General features: G+C 38.2%; 1 pseudogene; it reads right to left on the bottom strand.

Moving 5' to 3' along the window:
* Positions 1 to 20,270: 20,270 nt before the first annotated feature.
* Positions 20,271 to 20,765, bottom strand: LOC114082378 (U6 snRNA-associated Sm-like protein LSm2 pseudogene; annotated as a pseudogene).
* Positions 20,766 to 25,989: the final 5,224 nt, after the last annotated feature.

The raw sequence follows: 25,989 nt of genomic DNA, 5'->3' as shown, positions 1-25,989 counted from the left end.
CTGACCAGGAAAATTAGCAAAAGCTGCTTGACAAAAATTAGAAGTTTAAAAGAGCAAATCAGTCTGTTGAGCAGGAAATGAAATTATTATAATATTAGGTTCTGATACAATTAGCTGTAAAACTTTTGTTGTGCCCTTTATCACTAATTGAGCAACAAAATCATGAAAAGGAGTTAGTGACTTTTGAGAAGAGTGGGCTAAATGAATCCACTCAATAATTCCCAATGCTTATTATATTGCCTCAGTAGGAGCATAAGCAGTTGAAAATATCAACAAATATATAGGCTCTTGCAGATTAATTCTAGTAAGTTGATCATTTTTAATAGCAATTTTGATTTTTCTCACAGCCATTCTCACTTCCACTGTGAGATGATGAGAAGTTGGAGAAGGATCTCCCAGTAATATCTGGAATAAAGGACTTAAATTTGAAGTAGTTAGCTTTAAAGATGGCCTCAGCTAATTAATATCTCCTAAAAATTTTTGAAAATCATTAAAGGTGTGCATCTCCTTGTCACTTATTTGTAAGTTTTGAGGATGGATTGTGGGTCCAACAATCACATGACCTATATATTGAAAAGGAGATGACTTTTGCAACTTTTGAGTTGCCATGCACAAACCCATTGCTGTTAGTGAAGTCTCTAGCTGAGAGCAAAAAAAATGATTTAAGAGTACATCAGAATTAGCATAAGCTAAAAGTATATCATTCATAAAATTAATAATATATGCATCGGGGAATTTTTCCCTCATAGACATGATAGTCTTTTCCACAAAATTTTGATATAGAGTAGGACTATTATGCATTCCTTGAGGCAGTACTTTCCAGAAATAACTTTTAACTGGTTCTTTAAAATTAATTGCTGGGACACTAAATGCAAACTTTTTAGTCATCTGGGTGCAATGGTATAGAGAAGAAAACAATCTTTTAGATCTATTACTATCAAATAATAATATAAAGGAATAGCTATAGGAGAAGAAAGCCCAGATTGTAATACTCCCATGGGCTCTATCACCTTATTAACAGCTCTAAGGTCTTGTAATAATGTTCAATTACCAGATGTTTTTACTTAATTACAAAGATGGGTTTGTTCCAAGGGCTGAGCATAGGCTCTAAATGACCAGCTTGAAGCTGTTCTTTAACTAACATTTAATTAAAATATTTAAAAATATTTTAATTTTTTCCCCTGTTAGGGGACACTGACTAACACATATTGGCTCTTCTATGAGCCAATTAATTTTTATACTGTTTTTTGGGTTGGGAAAAATGTCAGGGCCCCCACCAAAAATGTTGGTTGGGTGCATTCATTAAACTCTGTAGAGGGGATTGGGTCATAGGTAGGAACTCACCCTGTAAGTTTCCCTTAATTTCCCTAGGAGTAAATCCTTGATTAAGTTGTGCAATGACCTGATAGAATTTGAAGTGACTAATAATAATTCTAAGCTGCTTGAAATATCTCTACCCCATAAATGTACCTGAAATGTGTTCAAAACATAAGGCTTAAAAATTCCAATATTATCACTTTGGTCTTCCAAATGAAGATACTGTGCACTCTGGGAACATTGAGAGGTCTACTCTATGCCTTCTAAATTGGCAGGTACAAAATGCAAAGGCCACCGTTTGGGCCAAAATCAGTGAGATAAAACAGATTTATCCCTGATGCATATATTATGCAAAAATTTTTTTTGATTGATTTTAAGTTCCAGTCAGGGGTGCTCCTGCCAGATTAATTGAGCCCAGTACACTCGGTCTGGGGACCTGGAAGTTGAGGCCTTAAGCAGGATAATCATGGAATGGCAAGGCAAAAGTACTAATTATGGCAGCGAGTCTTTTGTAGAGAGCCAAATGGCATTTTCTGATTTCACCGTGATAGTTAGCTCATCTCTAAAATTTAAATCAATAACAACTGGCATTACTTGAACTATCTCTTTAAAATAATTTCATCCCAAAATTAGGCCTATCATACCTGGGCCCACAGATTCCAGTAGAAACTCACTGTGGTCCCATTTCAAATGTTAAGTTTATTACCATGGCTGGTCGTAAAAGTATTGTCTGGGTGGAGCTGGCTGGTAATAATGATGATCCGCCATGGTCAGCTGTGATGACCTCAATGCCTGTGACTCTGGCTCCTCCTTCTGCATATACTGCAGAGCCCCCATTGTTTATCTGGCCTGGAGTAGACCGGTATTTTGTTATTTGGCCCTGAAGGAGGCAGAAGTGAAGTCAGAAATGGGGGCGGGCTGCTGTCATATCAGTTCCCATCCCCCCTTGCCATGCAGCTTTCTTTCTGGTAACACCACTGGCACAAAGTGGGAAAGGTTTCTGCTCTGTTGCAAGGAGATTCACAGTCCTGCTCCAAATGCCCAGTCCTACCAGAATTAAAACACCACCTCCAAGAATGGCATCTTTGGGATTGAGGTACTAAGGTCCCTTTTTTAAAGCTGCAATGAGTATAAAGCCTTGTAAAGGTGTGGGACCAACATCCACAAAAAGGCGAATAAATTCAGAAACTATCCCTTTCTCCTGATGAGATCAGAGGATAATCCTGACAAACTTTATTGGCATTTTCTTTGCTAGTTGTTTATGAATTCCGAGGCATTTGAATCTCCAATTGACCTATTAGCTGCCTGGTACATGTGTTCTATCAAATTGGAGAACTGTTCTTCTGATGCCTGTTTTACCTGGCTAAAATCTAACTTCACTTGATCCCAGGAAGATATCTGGAGACATGCTCTTTGGGCACATGCAGTAATCTGATCATAAATACCCAAATCATAATTTAATTTTTCCTCTAGGCAAATGCCCCCGTTCCCATTAGCATCTCCAAAGGGGCATCAAAGCCTTGCCTCCTATTCCTCTTATATGTTTGAAAGAGAGAGCATGTTTGGATGTGGGCTTTTATTTCAAGAACCCTCTATGAGCAGAGGTATAAATACTTAACTAATTACACACAGCTTAACTTATTTAACATCATCTAGATACAGCATTCAGCCAATAAGGAATCCTCATCATCTTAATGGCTCACTGGCATTGCTTTACTAACCACTCCTCCTGGCAAAGTGCCAGGCCCCATCTTGACTTGATTTGCATCCCCAACATCTCCTCCCTTTTGTTTTATTAAACAACAAGTATGTGGCTTAGGGACCATGTCTGTTTTAGGTTGTCCAATACTACATATGGTCCTTTCCCGTCATTGGATGGTCTGACCTCAAATCGTCAGCCTCCTGTCTTAGGTTGGTACCATTGTAATGGGATCTTACCCGTCTTTGACTACCGGCCCAACACACTTAGCCATACTTGTGGATAACGACCATAGTGGTTTTTACACAAAAACCATAAACAACCTGCTACAAACAGAAGGAGGAGGATATAAAAATGCCACGATATCAAGCCATTGATGGCTCCAAGTAAGAAGCCCTTGGAAAAATTGTACCACCAATGACACTGTCAGCAAAGATACCCTGGTACTATTACAATTTGTTGTATCAGTTCATAATGCATATAAGTGATACACAGTCCAGGTAAGTTCTGCAAGCAGCTTAAAGCAGATGAATCCATTAATATGTCTATTTCTTTTTGAAGTAAATATTGATGCAACAGTTTGTACAATTTGTATGATAGCTGTCGCAGAAGCTGTAGTAGTAGCAGCAGAAACAGCAAAAGCTGTGATGATGGTAGCTGTAATTCCGAAGTCTCATTTGGTTTTTCAGTAATACAGGAAATTCTTCTATTTTTGTCTTAAGGTAGGAATTCTGGCAATAATGGCTGAAGAAAATTATGCAAGCATTCCAGCAGGCACTAAGAAAACAATTTTCTGAACGATTTACATTATCCTGAACAGAATTATTAGATATAATGAAAAGGAAAGGTGAAAGTAAATAAACAGATCTGTTAACCTCTTTTTTGTTCACTTTTTAAAACAATACCCAATTTAAATTAAACTGTTTGAATCACGTGAATAAAAGATATTTGGATCCATTTTTTCATGAGTGCTCCTCATACATGACACATGGACATACACACATACAGACACATAACACACAATACAAGTGTGCACACACAACACAATAGTAAAGGCCTTGTAGCTTTTCACAGGTAAAATCTCCATTGCAATGTTCAAAAACTTCACAGTTGATTAAAAAATAAAACTGATCAGAAAAACATTAACCTAGGTCTGTATGAGCTCAAAAAATAAAATAGAAAAATTCTTCTTGTAACTTGCTTATGGGTTTGAAGGTATTCCCACAAGTAAGCCTCAAGGTATTTTGCATTTGAAATAGGCCTTAATGGTGCTATTATTCATTAGCCTCCAGGTGTGGGAACCATTGTTGCAGATGTAAAGATAGCTAAACTGGAGTTCTGGATATCAGCTGTTATGGATTTTGAGCCAAATTATCTTCTTTTTGGTCTGTAGAAATTGCTTTAGTTAGTCTCTCTGGAATCCAAATTGGCTGCTGTTCTCCCTGTGGAAACACACAAACAGACTCCCAACTCCAGACAATCACTGGGTCAGGACCTTTCCATTTGTACAGTTAGAATATCCTTCCAAAGTACCTTGGGCTTATGTACATTTTTGGGACACATGTGCCTTTCCGTAGCACTAAGCCCTGATGAATCCAAATTTTAAAAGTTTAGGGTAAAAAGCGTTATGTTAAGTTTATCTTTGGGGGATTTATATCCCTTCCCAATTCCTTCTTTTTATTTTAGTAATACATTTTAATAATTTGATGTGCTCTTTCAACTATGCCTTGTCCCTGTGGATTATATGGGATTCCTGTTATGTGAGTAATGCCAAATGATGAGCAAAATTGTTTAAAAGAATCAGAAGTATAGCCAGGACCATTATCTGTTTTTAACTGTTTTGGAATGCCCACAATGGCAAAATTTTTTAAACAATGAGATATAATATCTTTAGTTTTTTCTCCAGTATGAAGGGAGCCCATTAAATATCCAGAAGAAGTATCAACTGTAACATGTAGATATTTTAATTTTCCCAATTCTGGCAAGTGTGTGATGTTCATCTGCCATATATGATTAGGTATCAGTCCTCTAGGATTGATTCCAAGTTTTTAACTTGTGGTAAAAAGGTCACACAATTTTGACATTGTTTTATTGTATGTCTAGCTTGTTCCTTAGTTATTTTAAAATGCTTTTGCAAGGTATTAGCATTGACATGGAAGGATTTATGAAAATTTGTAGCTTCTTCTAATATAGAAAAATGTGTATGTAATGTGTGGTTTTACCTGCTAAATCGTTGCCCAAACTAAGGGCTCCAGGCAATCCTGTATGTGCCCTGATATGTCCTATAAAAAATGGATCTTTTCTGTCCCATATTAAACTTTGTATAGCAGAAAACAAAGAGAAAACAGTAGAGGAAGGGGAAATCCTACCAGCATCTTCAAGGGAATTTATAGCATTATACAAACTGTCAGAAAATAAATTAAATACGGAATCTTTAAACATTACAAAAACTTGTAATACTGCATTAAGCTCTACCTTTTGAGATGATTGTTCGGGTACTAAAAATGTAAAAGCTTGATCAGGGGTAATTACTGCTGGTGTACCATTATTTGACCCATCAGTGAATATATTTGGAGCATTCATGATAGGTGTTTTTCTTGTCATTTTTGGAAAAACTACAGGATGTGAGGACCAAAAAGGCAACAAAGGATTGGATGGTAAGTGGTGCCACAGTCTGGCTGGGCACAATTCATGAGCCACTTTTCAAGCAGAAACAAACTTTATTTTTAGAACACACACGCCACACCACACAAGCTTTTCAGGAATTTCCTTAGAGCCCAATTGCCACCACTGGTTTCCCACAAGCCTCTTAACTCCCCCACTCCTCCTGCTCTTGAGGCCGATTGGCTGGGTCGCATGGGCGGAGCCAAAAGAAGTCCCCCAATGAGCAGCTCCGTGGTCTGAAAGGGTATGGAAACAGCCCAATGAGCATCACCGCAGAGGAGCCAATCAGCCGGCAGCTGGAAGTTTGCTGGCAGCTGGAAGTTTCTGGGGCCTATTGCTGGGGACGCTGTGAGCCAATCATCAGCTGGCAGCTGGAAGTTTGCTGGCAGCTGGAAGTTTGCTGGGGCCCCTTCGGCTGTGGCTCTCAACATCTCCTCCTCTCTGTTTAAACAATAAGCATGTGGCTTAGGGACCGTGCCTGCCTTAGGTTGTCCAATACTACATATGGTCCTTACCCATCATCGGATAAGCTGACCTCAAGGCGTCAGTCTCCTGTCTTAGATTGGTACCATTGCAATTGGATCTTACCCATCATTGACTACTGGTCCAGCAAACAGCCACACCTGTGGATAGGTCTTTGTACCAGCGGGGGGGGGGTGAGGTTCTTTGCCTCACCACTGTTGGCCCCCAAATTTTAGCTGAACGACCATCACAAGCAAAAGGGAGGAGGATACACCAAGCCAATTGACGGCTTCTTTTGGAAAAATTGTACCACCGATGACACCATCAGCAAAAATACCCTGGTACTACCACAAGTCGCTGCACCAACAGATAGTTCACAATGCATACAAGTGATTTCACAATGCATACAAGTGATAAATAGTCCAGGCAAGTTCTTCAAGCAGTTCAGTGATAGCTATTGCAGAAGCTGTAGATTGGTTTTATCTTTGTCTTCACCGGCACTGGGATGAAGATAGGAATTCTGGCAATAATGGCTAAAGAAAAAATTATGTAACATTCCAGAAGGCTGTAAAAAAAAACAATTGTCTGAACAATTTACATTATCTAGAACAGAATTATTAAATATAATGAAAAGGAAAGGTGAAAGTAAACAAACAGATCGGTTAACCTCCTTTTTTGTTCACATATTAAAACAATCCTCAACAGCTGTTTACCCAATTTAAATTAAAACATTTAAATAAGGTGAATAAAATTTTTAAAAAAATTTTAGATCCATTTTTTTCATGAGCACTCATCATATATGATATATGGACATACGTACATACAAACATACAACACAAAACACAAGTGTGCACACATAATATAATACAACACATAACATAATAGTAAAGGCCTTATAAAGTTTTACAGGTGAAATCTCCATTGCAATGTTTAAAAACTCTATAGTCAAAAAATAGATCTGATCAGCAAAACATTAACCTAGGTCTGTATAAGCTCAAAAAACAAAATAGAACTTCATGATGTGGGAAAGGGCAATAAGAAAATACATATTGAAAAAAGCATCCTGGTTCTGTCACAGATGTAAGGATAGACAAAATGGAGTTCTGGATATCAGCTGTTATGGATTTGAGCCAAATCATCTTCTTTTTGGTCTGTAGAAATTGCTTCAGTTAATCTCTCTGGAATCCAAATTGGCTGCTGTTCTCCCTGTGCAAACACACAAACAGACCTCCGACTCCAGACAATCACTGGGTCAGGACCTTAGTTAATCTCTCTGGAATCCAAATTGGCTGCTGTTCTCCCTGTGAAAACACACAAACTGACCCCCAACTCCAGACAATTACTGGTTCAGGACCTTTCCATTGTCCTGTTAGAATATCCTTCCAAAGTACCTTGGGCTTATGTACATTTTTTGGACACATATGCCTTTCCGCAGCACTAAGCCCTGATGAATCCAAATTTAAAAAGTTTAGAGTAAAAAGGGTTATTTTATCTTTGGGGAATATATACCTCTTCCCAATTCCCTCTTTTTTATTTAATAAGTACATTTTAATAGTTTGATGAGCTCTTTCAACTATGCCTTGTCCCTGAAGATTATACGGGATTCCTGTTATATGAGTAATGCCAAATGATGAGCAAAATTGTTTAAAAGAGGAAGAAGTATAACCAGGGGCATTATCTGTTTTTAACTGTTTTGGAACACCCACAATGGCAAAATTTTGTAAGCAATGAGCAATAATAGCTTTAGTTTTTCCTCCGGCATGAAGGGAGCCCATCAAAAATCTGGAAGAAGTATCAACTGTAAAATACAAATATTTTAATTTTCCAAATTCTGGCAAGTGTGTGACGTCCATCTGCCAAATATGGTTAGGTATCAGTCCTCTAGGATTGACTCCAAGATTAACTTGTGGTAAAAATGTCACACAATTTTGACATTGTTTTATTATTTGTCTTGCTTTTTCCTTAGTTATTTCAAAATGCTTTTGTAAAGTATTAGCATTGACATGGAACTTTTTATGAAAATTTGTAGCTTCTTCTAGTGTAGAGAAAATATGTATGTCATGTGTAGTTTTATCTGCTAAATCATTGCCCAAACTAAGGGCTCCAGGCAATCCTGTATGTGACCTGATATGTCCTATAAAGAATGGATCTTTTCTTTCCCAGAATAGACTTTGTATAGTGGAAAGCAAAGAGAAAACAGTAGAGGAAGAAGAAATCCTACCAGCATCTTCAAGGGAAGTTATAGCATTAACTATATACTGACTATCAGAAAATAAATTAAATACAGAATCTTTAAACATCACAAAAACTCATAATACTGCATTAAGCTCTACCTTTTGAGCTGATTGTTTGGGTACTAAAAATGTAAAAGTTTGATCAGGTGTAACTATTGCTGCTGTACCATTATTTGACCCATCAGTGAATATATTTGAAGCATTCATAATAGGTATTTTTCTTGTCATTTTTGGAAAAATTACAGGATGCAATGACCAAAAAGACAATAAAGGATTAGATGATAAGTGGTTATCAAATGAAACATTAGATTTGCACATGATTATTGCCCAAGTATTTAACTCATTAGCTAACTCATCAATTTGATCCATAGTATATGGAGTAATAATTTTATTGGGAGAAATTCCAAACACTCCCTTTGCTGCTTTTATTCCTTTGAGTATTAATTGTCCTATAGCCTCAGGATAGCTAGTAAGAATAGTGTTAGGAGAATAAGATAAATGTATCCATAATAATGGACCTTCTTGCCAAAATACTCCTGTAGGAATATTTTTTTGTTGGTAGTACAATAAATAATAAAGACAAACATATCAATTCTATCCAAATGCATATTTTCCATATATGTTTCAATAATTTTTAATGCCTTTCTTGCTTCAGGCATTAACATTCAGGGTGAATTTGGATCTGATGGACCTTTTAGGATATCAAATAAAAGTCCCAACTCTCCTGTTGGTATACCTAGATAAGGCCTTATCCAATTTATGTCTCCTAATAACTTTTGAAAGTCGTTAAGTGATTTGAGTTGATCTACTCGCATTTGAATTTTTGGTGGACGGACCATGGTTGAGGATAATAGAACTCCTAAATAATTAATCAGAAAATTTAATTGTACTTTATCTATTGATATCTCTAGATTAGAATTTTTTAATAAGTTTGTAAGTGTGGCATAACATTCTAGCAATGTGTTTTTATCTATATGTGCTAATAATACATCATCCATATAGTGAAATATTTGTAGTTCAGGATTTTGATTTCTAAGTGGCTGGATTACTTTGTTAAAATAAATTTGACACATAGTTGGGCTGTTAGCCATCCCTTGAGGGAGTACTTTCCATTCATATCTCTGATTCAGTGCAGGGACAGTAAATGCAAAACGTGGACTATCCTCAGGATGACTTGGAATTGAAAAAAAAACAATCTTTAATATCTATAACTAAAACATACCAGGTTTTTTGGCAAAGCAGACTATTGAGGAAGCCCGATTGAGCAGGTCCCATAATAACCATCTCATTATTATTGGCTCTTAAATCTTGCAATAATCTCCATTTACCAGATTTATTTTTGATGACAAAAATGGGAGTATTATGGGGAGATACAGAAGGTTGTATAGGTCCCTCCACTAATTGTTGTTTGACCAGGTCATGGGCTGCTTGTATCTTTTCTTTAGTCATGGGCCACTGAGGAACCCATACTGGCCTTTCTGATTTCCAAGTAATTTTTATTGTCTCAGTGACCCCTCCTGAAAATCCAATCCATGTCTATCTGTTCCTTGATCTATTTGTATTGGTCCTGCTATACCTTGTTCTTGTTCTCCTAATCTTTTTCCTTTCCTAAAACCTTGTCTAGCCATAATAGTGGGCACATTTGGATTGATGTTACTTGTTAATGTTAGTCCTATTTGATCTAGGACATCTGTCCCCATAAATTTACGGGAAGATGATCCAATACATATGGCTGTATAGTTCCTTCACATCCTTCAGGATCCTTCCAATCTAATACCATTGCACTTCTGTAAGGATTAGTCACCACCCCTAGGCCTTGAAGCATTTGAGTGGCTTGTTGTAATGGCCAATGTTTTGGCCATTGTTGAGGAGAGATGATGCTAAGGTCTGCACCTGTATCCAGTAGCCCATTAAATTCAATGCCTTGAATATTTAGTTTTAGCATGGGGCGAGAATCTAAATTTAAAGAAAGCATAGCCCAGTGTACACCTGTGGAACCTAATCCCCTGGAACCTCTTTCTGTAGTACGACTGGAAAATTTATCATGTAAGCTGGGTATTATTAGTAACTGTGCTATTCTATCTCCTGGTGAAATTACTGATATACCCTTTGGAGAACTGGCTATAATTTTTATTTCACCTTCATAATCAGGATCAATTACCCCAGGAATTATCATAAGTCCTTTTAGAGTAGAAGTACTGTGTCCCAATAATAAGCCTACTATTCCTTTAGGAAGAGGTCCTTTTACCCCTGTGGGAATGATTTGAACTACCATCTCTGGAGTTAGTACTGTTCTGGTGGAGGCGCAGATATCCAATCCTGTGCTTCCTCTGGGTTGTCTAGGGAGGGATCTAATGGATAATGTGTCCTGGGCACTACCCTGATGGTGTTGCTGGGTTCCTCCAGTGCTCCGTATATTTGTGGTCGTGGGCCCCGGATCATTGTGCCCCCCTGTCTGTGGGAGGCCAACCTTATGGGTGACTGAGTTACACACCCCAGCTGGTTGCTGAGGCTCTCAGTCACAAAAATGGGCGTGTCTTGCTACAGCCCCATGGGTGAAGCTATGCTCACCTGTTCCTTTGTAATATAACCCCTTGCCCTGTTTAGGATAGAATCTTCCATGGAAGAGTCTTGTGTGTGTCCCCTCCTCTTACTGTGCCCTTGGGTGTGGCCTACCCAGGTGTCAGTCAACCTGCTGACAATGGACATCATGAAGATAGACTCAGCCCCCTGAAACCTGACCCCTTGCCTCATTTGAATAGCTTCTCCTCAATAAAAGGGGTCAGCACGTGCTCTCTCTCTCTCTCTCTCTCTCTCTCTCTCTCTCTCTTTCTGCGGACCCTTAAGGTCAGAGGAGCCGTCACAGCAACCCCAAAGAAAAAGGTATTTGTGTCTCTTGTGTGGTTATTTTATGCAGCCCAGTTATCCCAGTTTAACTAGAGGGACCCCTGAGCCTTTTAGTCACCAGAACTGAAACCCGGCAATTGGCGTCCAACGTGGGCCAAAAGGTATGCGTCTTTAAGCCGACGGGACAAAAGTGACAAATGCTGGCTCTTAAGGGGACTCCAATTTAAATATTAAACAAAGTTAGTGAAGTTGAAAGTTCCCTCCAGAAGTTAAGCATGCTTAGGATTGCAGAGTATTGTGGGCAGAATTGTAGAAAGTAAGTGAATTAGACAAAAGGAAATCTGAAATTAAAATTTTTAATATTGGAGTATAATTGTAGAGACTCTAAATAAATATAGTTATTAAGATGATTGATGGGCTATTTTGTTGAGTTGAGTCCTCTCCATGGAAAGCACGCTTTTGTGGATTTTTTAAAATTGTTTTTATAAATCTTTATAAAAGATTTTGGGGGGGCTAGGATTGTTGCTCAGCAGTAGAGTGCTTGCCTAACATGGGTGGAACCTGAGTTCGATCCTCAGCATCACATAAAAAAAAAGATTTTTTGGCCTTTATGTTCTAGAAGTTTGTGCTAGGAAAGTGCGAAAAAGGGAGACAAAATGTGATGTGTACCTGGAGAGAAATAACTTTCAATTTTCTATTGTTTTTGTGAATACTCAGAAAGTATGTACGGACCTTTTTACTACATGATTGTCCTATGAATCAGAATGGCTCTAACTCAGCCGCTGGGGACAAGAGACTTTAGCCGCTGCTGCTTGCTGCTCGCTATGGTATCCTAGCCCCTATGGCCAGCAGTGCTTTTAACCCTTGAATTACTTGACCTAAATGCCAAACACAGACTAACTTAAGATCTGATGGTAATGCTAGTGTTTGCTGCTAAAAAACCTTTGGAGCACCCATGTGCCACAGAAAAAAGTGCAGGATGTACACGAGCTGCAACCACAGGTCGCAGAGACAGAACAAGCTGCTACTGCAGTAGGATCTTGGCCAGGCAGGGGAAATTGCAGACAAAATCAAACAAAATGCGATTGGCTAGGAAAACTTGGGGAACTTTTGCCCCGACAATGGGCAGCGGACTCCATGTTGTTTGCATCACCATGGTAACCACCGGGTGCCTGGCTGGAAGAGCGGGCTTCCTGTTCCCACCTCCCACACTTTCTGGGGCTTCCGACTGGTTCTTCCACAGTCACTCAGACAGGACTTCTAGTCCCACCTTCCAGCCACTAACCTGTGCTACTGTGTTTCAGATTTCTATGGGAACTGTTAAGAGCCTGTATTTTTAAGAATGCCTACCTGTAAATGCTAACAAAAGATATCTTTTTCAGACAAAATTTAATTCCACAGGTTTCTATGTTGCAGCCCTAAATTTAAGTTAGTTCTGAGTTAAATAACCTCTGACTTTTCTCTATAGTTGTGTTACTAAATAATGTTCTATTGATGAGAGATATCAAACATGCTTCTTTATATTTTACTTTTAATTTTGGAGGTTATGAGGATGCATTTGCTTGCCACAGGAACAAAGCTGGCAATGTTCCTGCGATGACCAAAAAATCCTTATTCTCATCCCTAACTATAAAAAATAAATATGTATGCTCAAGGATCTTATTTCAGTTACATCAAGTGACGTCACATAGAAGAGTGCACTCCTAGTTAAAAATAAATTAAAATGGATAAAAATATTTTAAGACCACGTGGTTACATAAAGTTAATACAATTATAAGTTATGTTCTTATTCTTAATATATATTTTTTAGATATTTAGATAACCTATAATTGTTAATCTATAAAATAATTAGCACATGCCTAATTGATTAGTTAATATATATTTGCCTAATTGTTTTTCTTCAACAGAAAACCCATAATTTATATTTTATATTTACATTTATCAGATACTCAGCCTTTTCAGTTACAGATATTTGAGATAAATGTGTTTACTATAAATTTGCTTTTAAGTGAAAATACAATCTTCAAGTAGTTTCTAATTCTCAAAGTTACTGTTCAAACTCATAAGATGATAAATAATTATAATTATGTCTACAAAATATATAAGGATTTTAACTATATTTTCATTGATATTTTTTATCAAAGTACAATAATTTGTTTATAGATTCTAAGGTTTTCAGAAATTGTTCCAAAGTATAACCAAAAAAATTTTTCTAAAAGAAAAAGATGCTTCAACAAAGAAAAAGCACACATGGATCCTAAAAAGAAAAAAGAAATCATCTTTGGGTAAAACAAGGTCTTTATATTCATATTTCAATGATAAAAGTATTTTCCTAAGTAAAAAAGATTTTTATATTGTTATCTAAACAGATGAAGTAAAAAGTTAGAACGATTAAAAAAGAGATTTATATATACTAAACTGACTATAACTAATTTAAGGGTATTTCAGGCTATTTTCCTAATTTAACTATACTAATGTGAGCTAAGATTTTGTCCATATTTTGACATGATAAGCACCTATTAAAATGTAAATTTATTTCTTTAAAGAAAGATCCTTATTGCCTAATAATTCTTACTGTTTAAGACAAAGATTAATTTTGATAAATAAATTCACATTGTTGATTAAACATTAAGTATATTGAACTACTAACTTAAATCCCGATTTTAACAATTGTCCTTAGAGACTAAAAATGATTGATTCTAAGACACTGAGATACTAATTTTTACATATTTTGTTTGTTAGATAATTATAAAATTTAAAAAAACAACATTTTATTAAGACTAAGGTTCTCCAAATTAAAGTTATATATTAATTTTAAACAATAAAGTTTACAAACTTTAAAAAATTCATTGATATTATATAAGTTCTCTGACTAGATCTATTGTCCATAAAAAATACAGTAAGATTTATACACTGCTCCCTACACAAAAAATAACCTTAATCATATTTTAAAGGAAATTAAGAGATACCTATTTAAAGGATAATATTCTAAAATATAGAGATTTTGAGACCTTCTCTCAAAAAGATTGAGGATTCTTTCTAAATTGTTAGGATGGATCAACTAGTCTATATTAAAAAATTTTAATAATCAATAAAAGGTAAATCTATTCTTAATCATTTAAATACTTGTACTATTATCTATAACTTAAACTAATAATACTATGACTTATGCCAAGACTTTACTCAATTTTATTAAATAAGGAAAAGGGGGAATACAGGATCCCAGAGAGACACTAGATTTTACAAAATACTTTAAAAGTTTCTTTCTTAAATTGTAATATTGAGAGTCTTAATGTTACTGAACATGATTATTCAGTAAATTAAATCAGATATCAAAGGAGAGTTTAAACCAGTCATCATTATAATGACTGAGAAACCTGGCACAGGAAGGTAAATTTCCAGCTACAGAGTTTATAGCCATGCAGCTTCACAAACTTGTCAGGTAAATAAAAATTATGAAAAGACTTGTATGGACCCATTTCCCAAGTCCACCTTTAATGTGTCTTGCAGTGTGGACTGGAAAGTCCACCCATGAAACTAGATTAATTGTCCTGACTCTAATGGTCAGTTATACCTATATGTTGATTCTATGGTAAACAGACTGTCTGGAAGTATCTTTTGAGAAAAAGACAGTGTTGAAATAACGGATTGTTCCGCATCCATATGGATGGCGGCTATGGACCGAATGTGAGTAACACCAATTAAGGGCCAGTTCTGTATAAGGGATCTCCTCTTCATCTGTCTCTCTCAGCTTTTTCACTATATTACTGTTTGTCTGTCTATGGCCTGTCTCCTTCCTTCCTGAATGCATCCCCACCAGCCCAGTGCTGTGAGCTGGGCCCTCCATGGAGAAGAAACCTGAGTTTGCTGATCCTAGGGTAAATGCTGGCATGGAGGCCATGGGGGCATTATCTATCAAGGAGACAGAGAGCCCTCTTGGGGACTATGCCATGCACACTCCACATCACCCTGTTTGGCCCCGGAGGATGGCTGGTTAGTCAATGACGGGTAAGATTCCTCAAGGGAGGGACAACCTAAGACAGGCACAGTCGCAGAGGGGCCATCAGGAGAAAATTTGGGGGCCAACAGAGGTGAGGCAAAGAACCTCACCCCCCCACTGGTGCAAAGGCCTAATTCTTCTCCCCTTCTGAGAGAGGTCTCCTGCCCCATGGCTGCTTTGCTCCCCACATCCAGCTCAGATCAGAACCCTAGTGACAGAGACCTAGTCTGTGGGAAGCCATTCTCACACGTGATTGGGCACCTCCCAGATTGTGTGTGAGGCGTTCTGGCCAAACTGTGTTGGAGCTATCCCCACCCTCTCCAGGTGCAAGAGCCTGTCCGTGTGGGGGTGTGACTGACCACTGACCCTTAGGCCAATCACTGACCCTGACCTTGGAATGCTGTCCCCCTCGACCTTCATTGGATGAAATTTTCCTCTAAATTTCTTGTTCCCCAATAAAAGGCCACTCCCTGGTGTGCTCTCTCTCTCTCTCGCTCTCTCTCTCTCTCTCTCTCTCTCTCTCTCTCTCTCTCCTGCTAGCCCTGAGTAAGCCTTGCTGCCCCACCGGGTGGATCAAGGTGAGAGCCATCTCAGACCTGGTCATAGAAAAAGTTAATTGAGTCTGTGTGTTTTATTTTTATCTCACTAGTTAACTTCTATGCCACAAACCTCTCTTTAATTAAACCAGCATGCTAGACTAGTCAAGAGTGACTGCCTGCTCACCACAGCAGGAGACAAATGCAGCTACAGGAATGGGCCATGTCTGGATGTTTTTCTCTTTCTTGGTTCCCATGTTTTTTGTATGCTTTTCCTTTTCATTTCTTTTCTCATCATGGTTCTCCTTTGACAATAAATTTAATAAAAGAGGAGAAAATGTTAGAATAGCCTTCAATTGCAACTAACAGCTATGAGCATATAGAATTTCCTCACAGTATGGTTACATTAGGCAGAAGATGATTGGTTTATGGATATTATCTTGCTTATGTAGATTGACAGGCTCATCCCACTCAAACCCTATAACAGTTGTGTACATTCCAAAAAAAACTGAGCTACTGGACATTGACTTGAGGTTTGTCATCAGTCAGTTATCATCAGCTCCCATGACTGAGGTAGCCAAAGTAGCCAAGCAACAAATTGACCACACCAGTGACAGAAACTTATGCTAGACAGCAGATAAAAGACCCAAGCCAGACAATTATGCTGGACTTTAGTGACTAAGACTATATTTACCTTTATGGACAATTGTTGGAAAGATTATTAAAATAGATTTTTCCAAGGGTATTTGTATTACTGACAGACCTAATTAACTCCTTAAATATGAGAGTGAAGAGAAAAAATGATAAATATCCTGTAGCCTATAAGAATACAACTTATTGCCTCATTAATTATTGCCAGCTAATATTTCAGAACTATAATATGCTGGAGTTAATATTCAGGCTTTGAAACAGGTGTATGTCAATTAACCAGACCTAGACAAACTGCTGGTCTCATAATCCTTAAAGGGACTACTTTTTTTATTTTTTTATTTTTTATTGTTGGCTGTTCAAAACATTACATAGTTCTTGATATATCATATTTCACAATTTGATTCAAGTGGGTTATGAGCTCCCATTTTTACCCAATATACAGATTGCAGAATTACATCAGTTACACATCCATTGATTTACATATTGCCATACTAGTGTCTGTTGTGTTCTGCTGCCTTTCCTATCCTCTACTATCCCCCCTTCCCTCCCCTCCCCTCCCCTCTTCTCTCTCTGCCCCCTCTACTGGCATTCATTTGTCCCCCTTGTATTATTTTTCCCTTTCCCCTCACTTCCTCTTGTATGTACTTTTGCATAACTCTGAGGGTCTCCTTCCATTTCCATGCAATTTCCATTCTCTCTCCCTTTCCCTCCCACCTCTCATCCCTGTTTAATGTTAATCTTCTTCTCATGCTCTTCGACCCTACTCTGTTCTTAGTTACTCTCCTTATATCAAAGAAGACATTTGGCATTTGTTTTTTAGGGATTGGCTAGCTTCACTTAGCATAATCTGCTCTAATGCCATCCATTTCCCTGCAAATTCTATGATTTTGTCATTTTTTAATGCAGAGTAATACTCCATTGTGTATAAATGCCACATTTTTTTTATCCATTCATCTATTGAAGGGCATCTAGGTTGGTTTCACAGTCTTGCTATTGTGAATTGTGCTGCTATGAACATCGATGTAGCAGTGTCCCTGTAGCATGCTCTTTTTAGGTCTTTAGGGAATAGACCCAGAAGGGGAATAGCTGGGTCAAATGGTGGCTCCATTCCCAGCTTTCCAAGAAATCTCCATACTGCTTTCCAAATTGGCTGCACCAATCTGCAGTCCCACCAGCAATGTACAAGTGTACCCTTTTCCCCACATCCTCGCCAGCACTTGTTGTTGTTTGACTTCATAATGGCTGCCAATCTAACTGGAGTGAGATGGTATCTTAGGGTGGTTTTGATTTGCATTTCTCTGACTGCTAGAGATGGTGAGCATTTTTTCATGTACTTGTTGATTGATTGTATGTCCTCCTCTGAGAAGTGTCTGTTCAGGTCCTTGGCCCATTTGTTGATTGGGTTGTTTGTTCTCTTATTGTCTAATTTTTTGAGTTCTTTGTATACTCTGGATATTAGGGCTCTATCTGAAGTGTGAGGAGTAAAGATTTGTTCCCAGGATGTAGGCTCTCTATTTACCTCTCTTATTGTTTCTTTTGCTGAGAAAAAACTTTTTAGTTTGAGTAAGTCCCATTTGTTGATTCTAGTTATTAACTTTTGTGCTATGGGTGTCCTATTGAGGAATTTGGAGCCCGACCCCACAGTATGTAGATCATAGCCAACTTTTTCTTCTATCAGACGGCGTGTCTCTGATTTGATATCAAGCTCCTTGATCCATTTTGAATTAACTTTTGTGCATGGCGAGAGAAAGGGATACAGTTTCATTTTGTTGCATATGGATTTCCAGTTTTCCCAGCACCATTTGTTGAAGATGCTGTCCTTCCTCCATTGCATGCTTTTAGCCCCTTTATCAAATATAAGGTAGTTGTAGTTTTGTGGATTGGTTTCTGTGTCCTCTATTCTGTACCATTGGTCCACCCGCCTGTTTTGGTACCAGTACCATGCTGTTTTTGTTACTATTGCTCTGTAGTATAGTTTGAAGTCTGGTATCGCTATACCGCCTGATTCACACTTCCTGCTTAGCATTGTTTTTGCTATTCTGGGTCTTTTATTTTTCCATATGAATTTCATGATTGCTTTCTCTATTTCTACAAGAAATGCCGTTGGGATTTTGATTGGCATTGCATTAAACCTATAGAGAACTTTTGGTAATATCGCCATTTTGATTATGTTAGTTCTGCCTATCCATGAACAGGGTATATTTTTCCATCTTCTAAGATCTTCTTCTATTTCTCTCTTTAGGGTTCTGTAGTTTTCATTGTATAAGTCTTTCACCTCTTTGGTTAGGTTGATTCCCAAGTATTTTATTTTTTTTTTTTTGAAGATATTGTGAATGGAGTGGTTGTCCTCATTTCCATTTCAGAGGATTTGTCGCTGATATACAGGAATGCCTTTGATTTATGCGTGTTGATTTTATATCCTGCCACTTTGCTGAATTCATTTATTAGCTCTAATAGTGTCTTTGTAGACCCTTTTGGGTCTGCTGGGTATAGAATCATGTCATCTGCAAATAGTGATAATTTAAGTTCTTCTTTTCCTATTTTGATGCCTTTAATTTCTTTTATCTGTCTAATTGCTCTGGCCAGTGTTTCAAGAACTATGTTGAACAGAAGTGGAGAGAGAGGGCATCCCTGTCTAGTTCCAGATTTTAGAGGGAATGCCTTCAGTTTTTCTCCATTCAGAATGATGCTAGCCTGAGGCTTAGCATAGATTGCTTTTACAATATTGAGGTATGTTCCTGTTATCCCTAGTTTTTCTAGAGTTTTGAACATAAAGGGATGCTGTACTTTGTTGAATGCTTTTTCCGCATCTATCGAGATGATCATATGGTTCTTATTTTTAAGTCTATTGATGTGGTGAATAACATTTATTGATTTCCGTATATTGAACCAGCCTTGCATCCCAGGGATGAATCCTACTTGATCATGGTGCACAATTTTTTTGATATGTTTTTGTATCCAATTCGCCAGAATTTTATTGAGGACTTTTGCATCTAGGTTCATTAGAGATATTGGTCTGTAGTTTTCTTTCTTTGAAGTGTCTTTTTCTGGTTTAGGTATCAGGGTGATGTTGGCCTCGTAGAATGAATTTGGAAGTTCTCCCTCTTTTTCTATTTCCTGAAGTAGCTTGAAAAGTATTGGTATTAGTTCTTCTTTAAAGGTTTTGTAAAACTCTGCTGTATACCCATCCGGTCCTGGGCTTTTCTTAGTTGGTAGTCTTTTGATGGTTTCTTCTATTTCCTCAATTGATATTGGTCTGTTTAGGTGTCTGAGGTGTCTGTTGTGATATTGCCTTTTTCATCCCGTATGCTAGTAATTTGAGTTCTCTCTCTTCTTCTCTTCGCTAGCATGGCTAAGGGTCTGTCGATTTTGTTTATTTTTTCAAAGAACCAACTTTTAGTTTTGTCAATTTTTTCAATTGTTTCTTTTGTTTCGATTTCATTAATTTCAGCTCTGATTTTAATTATTTCTTGCCTTCTACTTCTTTTGCTGTTGTTTTGCTCTTCTTTTTCTAGGATTTTGAGATGAAGTATGAGATCATTTATTTGTTGGTGTTTTCTTTTTTTAAGGAATGAACTCAAAGCAATGAATTTTCCTCTTAGAACTGCTTTCAATGTGTCCCATAGATTCCGATATGTTGTGTCAGTGTTTTCATTAATCTCTAAGAATTTTTTAATTTCCTCCTTGATGTCTTCTATAACCCATTGATCATTCAGTAACCTATTGTTCATTCTCCAAGTGATGTATTCTTTTTCCTTCCTTCTTTTAGGAAAGGCTTTGCAGTTCCCCAACCTATTAATCTTTCCCTTCTCAACAGAGGATAGCTGCTCTTTGCTATTATTCCTCTCATCGTCTAAATCCCTTTAGGAAAGAAAAAAGCCATCACTTAAAAAAAAAAACACCTCAAGTATTGGGGAGACATAAGGTTATGGGGTAACCAATAGAAAAGGCAGAGGAAAAGGAACAGTGGCAATCACTGCTTCTGCTGCAGGGCTTCCTTCCTTGCTGCATCCTGTAGCAACTGTGTATCCACTTTGTCTGCTTGCAACTGCACATAACGGACCACTGAGCCCCGGATGAAGCAGTTCTTCACTGATAACATGTGAGGATATTTCTCAGGGTCTGTAACACTGATGTCAGTTAGTTTGATGTTGAGATACTGATCCACAGAATGGAGGGTTCCACAGATGCTCAGATCATTCTTGAGTTCCACGACCACATCCTTGCCCACAAGGGACTTGACAAAGGAGTAGAAGAGCATGGTGCTGGCGCCGCACGCTGCCGGCCGTACCGAGAAGGAAAGCGCCGGGTGCCGCGGGCTGGAGGCCGGGCCAGAACCAGAGCGCGAGTCCACGCATGGGGCGGGGCGGATTCACGCAGGCGCAAGGGAAGCGCTGCGAAAGCTTGGAGTAGACCAAGAGAGTGCGGGGCTCTCGTGGCTCGGAGGGGAGAGGGTAAGGTACAGCCCAGCCGGACTGGAAGCCAGGAAAGACGGGACTACTTTAAATAGTATTCCTTGCTTATTCAATTTCAGCCTTTGTGGCTATGTCTTAAAACTTACAATGTATGGATTTTCTCAATGTTTAACTTAAATTACATCCAACTTCCTTCGTGGTCAGATAAGTGCTGATGGAAGGATGAGAACTAAGTAATGATGTTCTAGAAGACAATGTAATGAATAATGTGAGTGAGGCCTTTGCTCTATGGTTTATGGAGAGGCCTAAATGCCATGGCAATGAAAAATGTCTGTTACTATGGCCAAAAACAACGCGTCCCAATAAAATTGGGAAAAGATTAAAAATCTTCTGATGAGTGTTTGGCAAGGTAATAATAATCCAGATTATTGTGTTGACTGTTATGAAGATAATATGTTTTCTACTAATTCTTTTTGTGTTTCAATAGCAGATTGTGATGACCTTGGACCAAGACCCAAGTGAATAAAAGAAAATTTTCCAGTTACATTCTTTTTTTTATATTAAGAAAGGGGGAATATGTGGGAGGCCAACCTTACGGGTGACTGAGTTACACACCCCAGCTGGTTGCTGAGGCTCTCAGTCACAGAAATGGGCGTGTCTTGCTACAGCCCCATGGGTGAAGCTATGCTCACCTGTTCCTTTGTAATATAACCCCTTGCCCTGTTTAGGATAGAATCTTCCATGGAAGAGTCTTGTGTGTGTCCCCTCCTCTTACTGTGCCCTTGGGTGTGGCCTACCCAGGTGTCAGTCAACCTGCTGACAGTGGACATCATGAAGATAGACTCAGCCCCCTGAAACCTGACCCCTTGCCTCATTTGAATAGCTTCTCCTCAATAAAAGGGGGTCAGCACGTGCTCTCTCTCTCTCTCTCTCTCTCTCTCTCTCTTTCTGCAGACCCTTAAGGTCAGAGGAGCCGTCACAGCAACCCCAAAGAAAAAGGTATTTGTGTCTCTTGTGTGGTTATTTTATGCAGCCCAGTTATTCCAGTTTAACTAGAGTGACCCCCTGAGCCTTTTAGTCACCAGAACCAAAACCCGGCTCCTGTCCATTTTTTGGCAATGGAGCCCGATGCCTTTCTCCACAATATCATGGATAAACACCTGATCCTTGTTCGTTTTTTGATAATGGAGTAACCTCTATGGTGGTTTGAGAATGGCATTCATTAGCCCAATGTCTCCCTTTACAGCATCGTGGGCAAATACCTTGTATTCTACTCCTTTAATACCTAGTTTTGTTAAACCCTCCTCCTACGGGGCAATTCCTTTTAAAATGTCCTGTTTGTTCACAAGTGCAGCATGTTTTTGGCCTGGCATCTGAAACCTGTTGTACTGTAGCTGCCAAGACTTGCCCTTATTTACTATAGTCTCTATATAATTTAATATATGTGTTTAAATCTTCATGTTTCCATGGTCTAATGACTTCTCTGCACCAACGATTCACTTGCTCATAAGCCAGTTGTTTTATTAATGGCATTGGTTGTTCTGTATTCCTAAAAACTCTGGTAGCTATTTGAATAAGCCTATCTACAAATTCAGTGTAAGGATCATTAGCTCCTTGAATTACCTTAGATAATTGACCTTGTAAACCTCCATGTCCTTGTAAAGTCTTCCATGCCCTAACCACATCTGCAGCAATTTGTGAGTATATGGCAGGATCATATGCAATTTGTTGCTGCTGATCCTCATAAGGTCCCTTTCCTAACAACATATCTAGATTTCTCTGAGGATAACCAGCTGCTGCATTTTGCCTAGCCATCTCCTTGCAAAATTCCTCATTGGCAACCTTCCATAACAAATATTGTCCTCCATTTAGCACAGCTTTACACATGCTAGCCCAATCTGCTGGCATCATGTTCAAGTTGGTAATGGATTCGACCATGCTTACAGTGAAGGGTGCTTGAGGACCAAAGGTTGTTACAGCCTCTTTTAGCTGCTTCATTGTTTTGAAATCTAAAGCATGGTGAATTCGCTGCCCTCCTGCCTGCTCAAATACAGGGCATGTTAATATTTGAGGTCCTGTCTCAGGATCCCATCTATCAACTACCAGGATTGGGGGCCTCCCAGCATATGGAGGTGGTGCTGCTGGTTGGACAGTTACACCCTCTGGTGATAGAAAGGTGTTAATAGCAGTCTCCTGTTGTAACTTTTCCCCTGATGGCTTTTTCTGTTCTAAACTTTCTTCCTCTGTCTGACTAGCTCGAGAGACCTTCTCTTTTACTTGAATTTTTCCTCTAACTAGCTCGAGAGACCTTCTTTTTTTTCTCTGACTAGCTCAAGAGACCTTCTTTTTTTCCTCTTTCTGACTGACTTGAGAGACCTTCTCTTTTACTTGAATCAATATGTCTTCTCATTCCTCTACCATTGTCTGAACTGAAGGCTTTGGACTAAGCAACCAAGATACAAACACCCACAATGGCAATGTGCCAACTGGCAGAGTTCCTGGGTTTTTCTTTTCCTTTTCCCTTAAATCTTCACCATGATGGTCCCAATGTGATATATTTAACAACTCCTCCTTAAAAATCCATGGGCTACATTTTTGTATTGTATCAATGTACGCCCTGACTGCTCTTGATTTTACTGGGATGCCTCCTTCCTCTAACAATTTACTTAACACTCTTTCGGTTTGTTTTTTACTAATTTATGATCCCATATTTCTACTATAATACAACCCAACAAGATGATGCCAAACAAAACCTAAACAGAATGAAACAAAAATGGAACAACAAAGAATCATTATATCAACCTTTCTATCCTCCTGAAATGTCCATCCGTCCTTTCTCCCTATCTGTTCCTCAGACACAAATAGTTTTTCCTCAGATGTGAGAGGTTTTTCTTCTGTCTCACTCATCTCCAGGGACAGGCAACTTAAAACAAAAGTGAAACAAAATGAAAGAAGAATCTTAAAATGGCTACCCATCCCCTCGCCCTGCCCTCAGGGGCGAGCAGTTTACCTTATCACTTACCATCAGTCTTTCCCCATGCGGGCCACCAAATGCCTCAGTCTGGCTGGGCACAATTCACAAGCCATTTATCAAGCAGAAACGAACTTTATTTTTAGAACACACACGCCACACCACATGAGCTCTTCAGGAATTCCCTCAGAGCCCAACTGCCACCACCAGCTTCCCACAAGCCTCTCAACCCCCGCAGTCCTCCTGCTCTTGAGGCCGATTGGCTGTGTTTCATGGGCAGAGCCAAAAAATAGTCCCCCAATGAGCAGCTCCGTGGTCTGAAAGGGCGGGAAAGCAGCCCAATGAGCATCACCACAGAGGAGCCAATCAGCCGCCAGCTGGAAGTTTGCTTGGGCCGCTGTGATCCAATCATCAGCTGGCAGCTGGAAGTTTGCTGGCAGCTGGAAGTTTGCTGGTAGCTGGAAATTTGCTGGGGCCCCTTCATTTGTTGCTCTCAACAAAGTGGTTATCAAATGACCAAATAGATTTGCACATCATTAATGCCCAAGTATTTAACTCATTAGCTAACTTGTTAATTTGATCCATAGTATATGGAGTGATAATTTTATTAGGAGAAATTCCAAAAACTCCCTTTGCTGCTTTTATTCCTTTGAGTATTAATTGTCCTACAGCCTCAGGATACCTAGTAAGATTAGTGTTAGGAGAATAAGATAAATGTATCCATAATATGGACCTTCTTGCCAAAATACTCCTGTAGGAATATTTTTTGTTGGTAGTACAATAAATAATAAAGGCAAACTTATATCTATTCTGTCCAAATGCATATTTTCCATATATGTTTCAATAATTTTTAATGTGTAGTTTTATCTGCTAAATCATTGCCCAAACTAAGGGCTCCAGGCAATCCTGTATGTGCCCTGATATGTCCTATACAAAATGGATCTTTTCTTTCCCAGATTAGACTTTTTATAGTGGAAAGCAAAGAGAAAACAGTAGAGGAAGGGGAAATCCTACCAGCATCTTCAAGGGAAGTTATAGCATTAACTATATACTGACTATCAGAAAATAAATTAAATACAGAATCTTTAAACATCACAAAAACTCATAATACTGCATTAAGCTCTACCTTTTGAGCTGATTGTTTGGGTACTAAAAATGTAAAAGTTTGATCAGGTGTAACTATTGCTGCTGTACCATTATTTGACCCATCAGTGAATATATTTGAAGCATTCATGATAGGTATTTTTCTTGTCATTTTTGGAAAAATTACAGGATGCAATGACCAAAAAGACAATAAAGGATTAGATGATAAGTGGTTATCAAATGAAACATTAGATTTGCACATGATTATTGCCCAAGTATTTAACTCATTAGCTAACTCATCAATTTGATCCATAGTATATGGAGTAATAATTTTATTGGGAGAAATTCCAAACACTCCCTTTGCTGCTTTTATTCCTTTGAGTATTAATTGTCCTATAGCCTCAGGATAGCTAGTAAGAATAGTGTTAGGAGAATAAGATAAATGTATCCATAATAATGGACCTTCTTGCCAAAATACTCCTGTAGGAATATTTTTTGTTGGTAGTACAATAAATAATAAATGCAAACTTAAATCAATTCTATCCAAATGCATATTTTCCATATATGTTTCAATGATTTTTAATGTCTTTCTTGCTTCAGGCGTTAACATTCAGGGTGAATTTGGATCTGATGGACCTTTTAGGATATCAAATAAAAGTCCCAACTCTCCTGTTGGTATACCTAGATAAGGCCTTATCCAATTTATGTCTCCTAATAACTTTTGAAAGTCATTAAGTGATTTGAGTTGATCTACTCGCATTTGAATTTTTGGTGGACGGACCATGGTTGAGTATAATAGAACTCCTAAATAATTAATCAGAAAATTTAATTGTACTTTATCTATTGCTATCTCTAGATTATAATTTTTAATAAGTTTGTAAGTGTGGCATAACATTCTAGCAATGTGTTTTTATCTTTGTGTGCTAATAATACATCATCCATATAGTGAAATATTTGTAGTTCAGGATTTTGATTTCTAAGTGGCTGGATTGCTTTGTTAACATAAATTTGACACATAGTTGGGTTATCCATCCCTTGAGGGAGTACTTTCCATTCATATCTCTGATCAGGACCTTCATGATTCAGTGCAGGGACATTAAATGCAAAACG

Source organism: Marmota flaviventris, chromosome 12, assembly GCF_047511675.1.
Source record: "Marmota flaviventris isolate mMarFla1 chromosome 12, mMarFla1.hap1, whole genome shotgun sequence".
NCBI lineage: Eukaryota > Metazoa > Chordata > Mammalia > Rodentia > Sciuridae > Marmota > Marmota flaviventris.
Note: the sequence above shows the minus strand (reverse complement) of the source record. Positions and strands in the feature narration are given on the sequence as shown.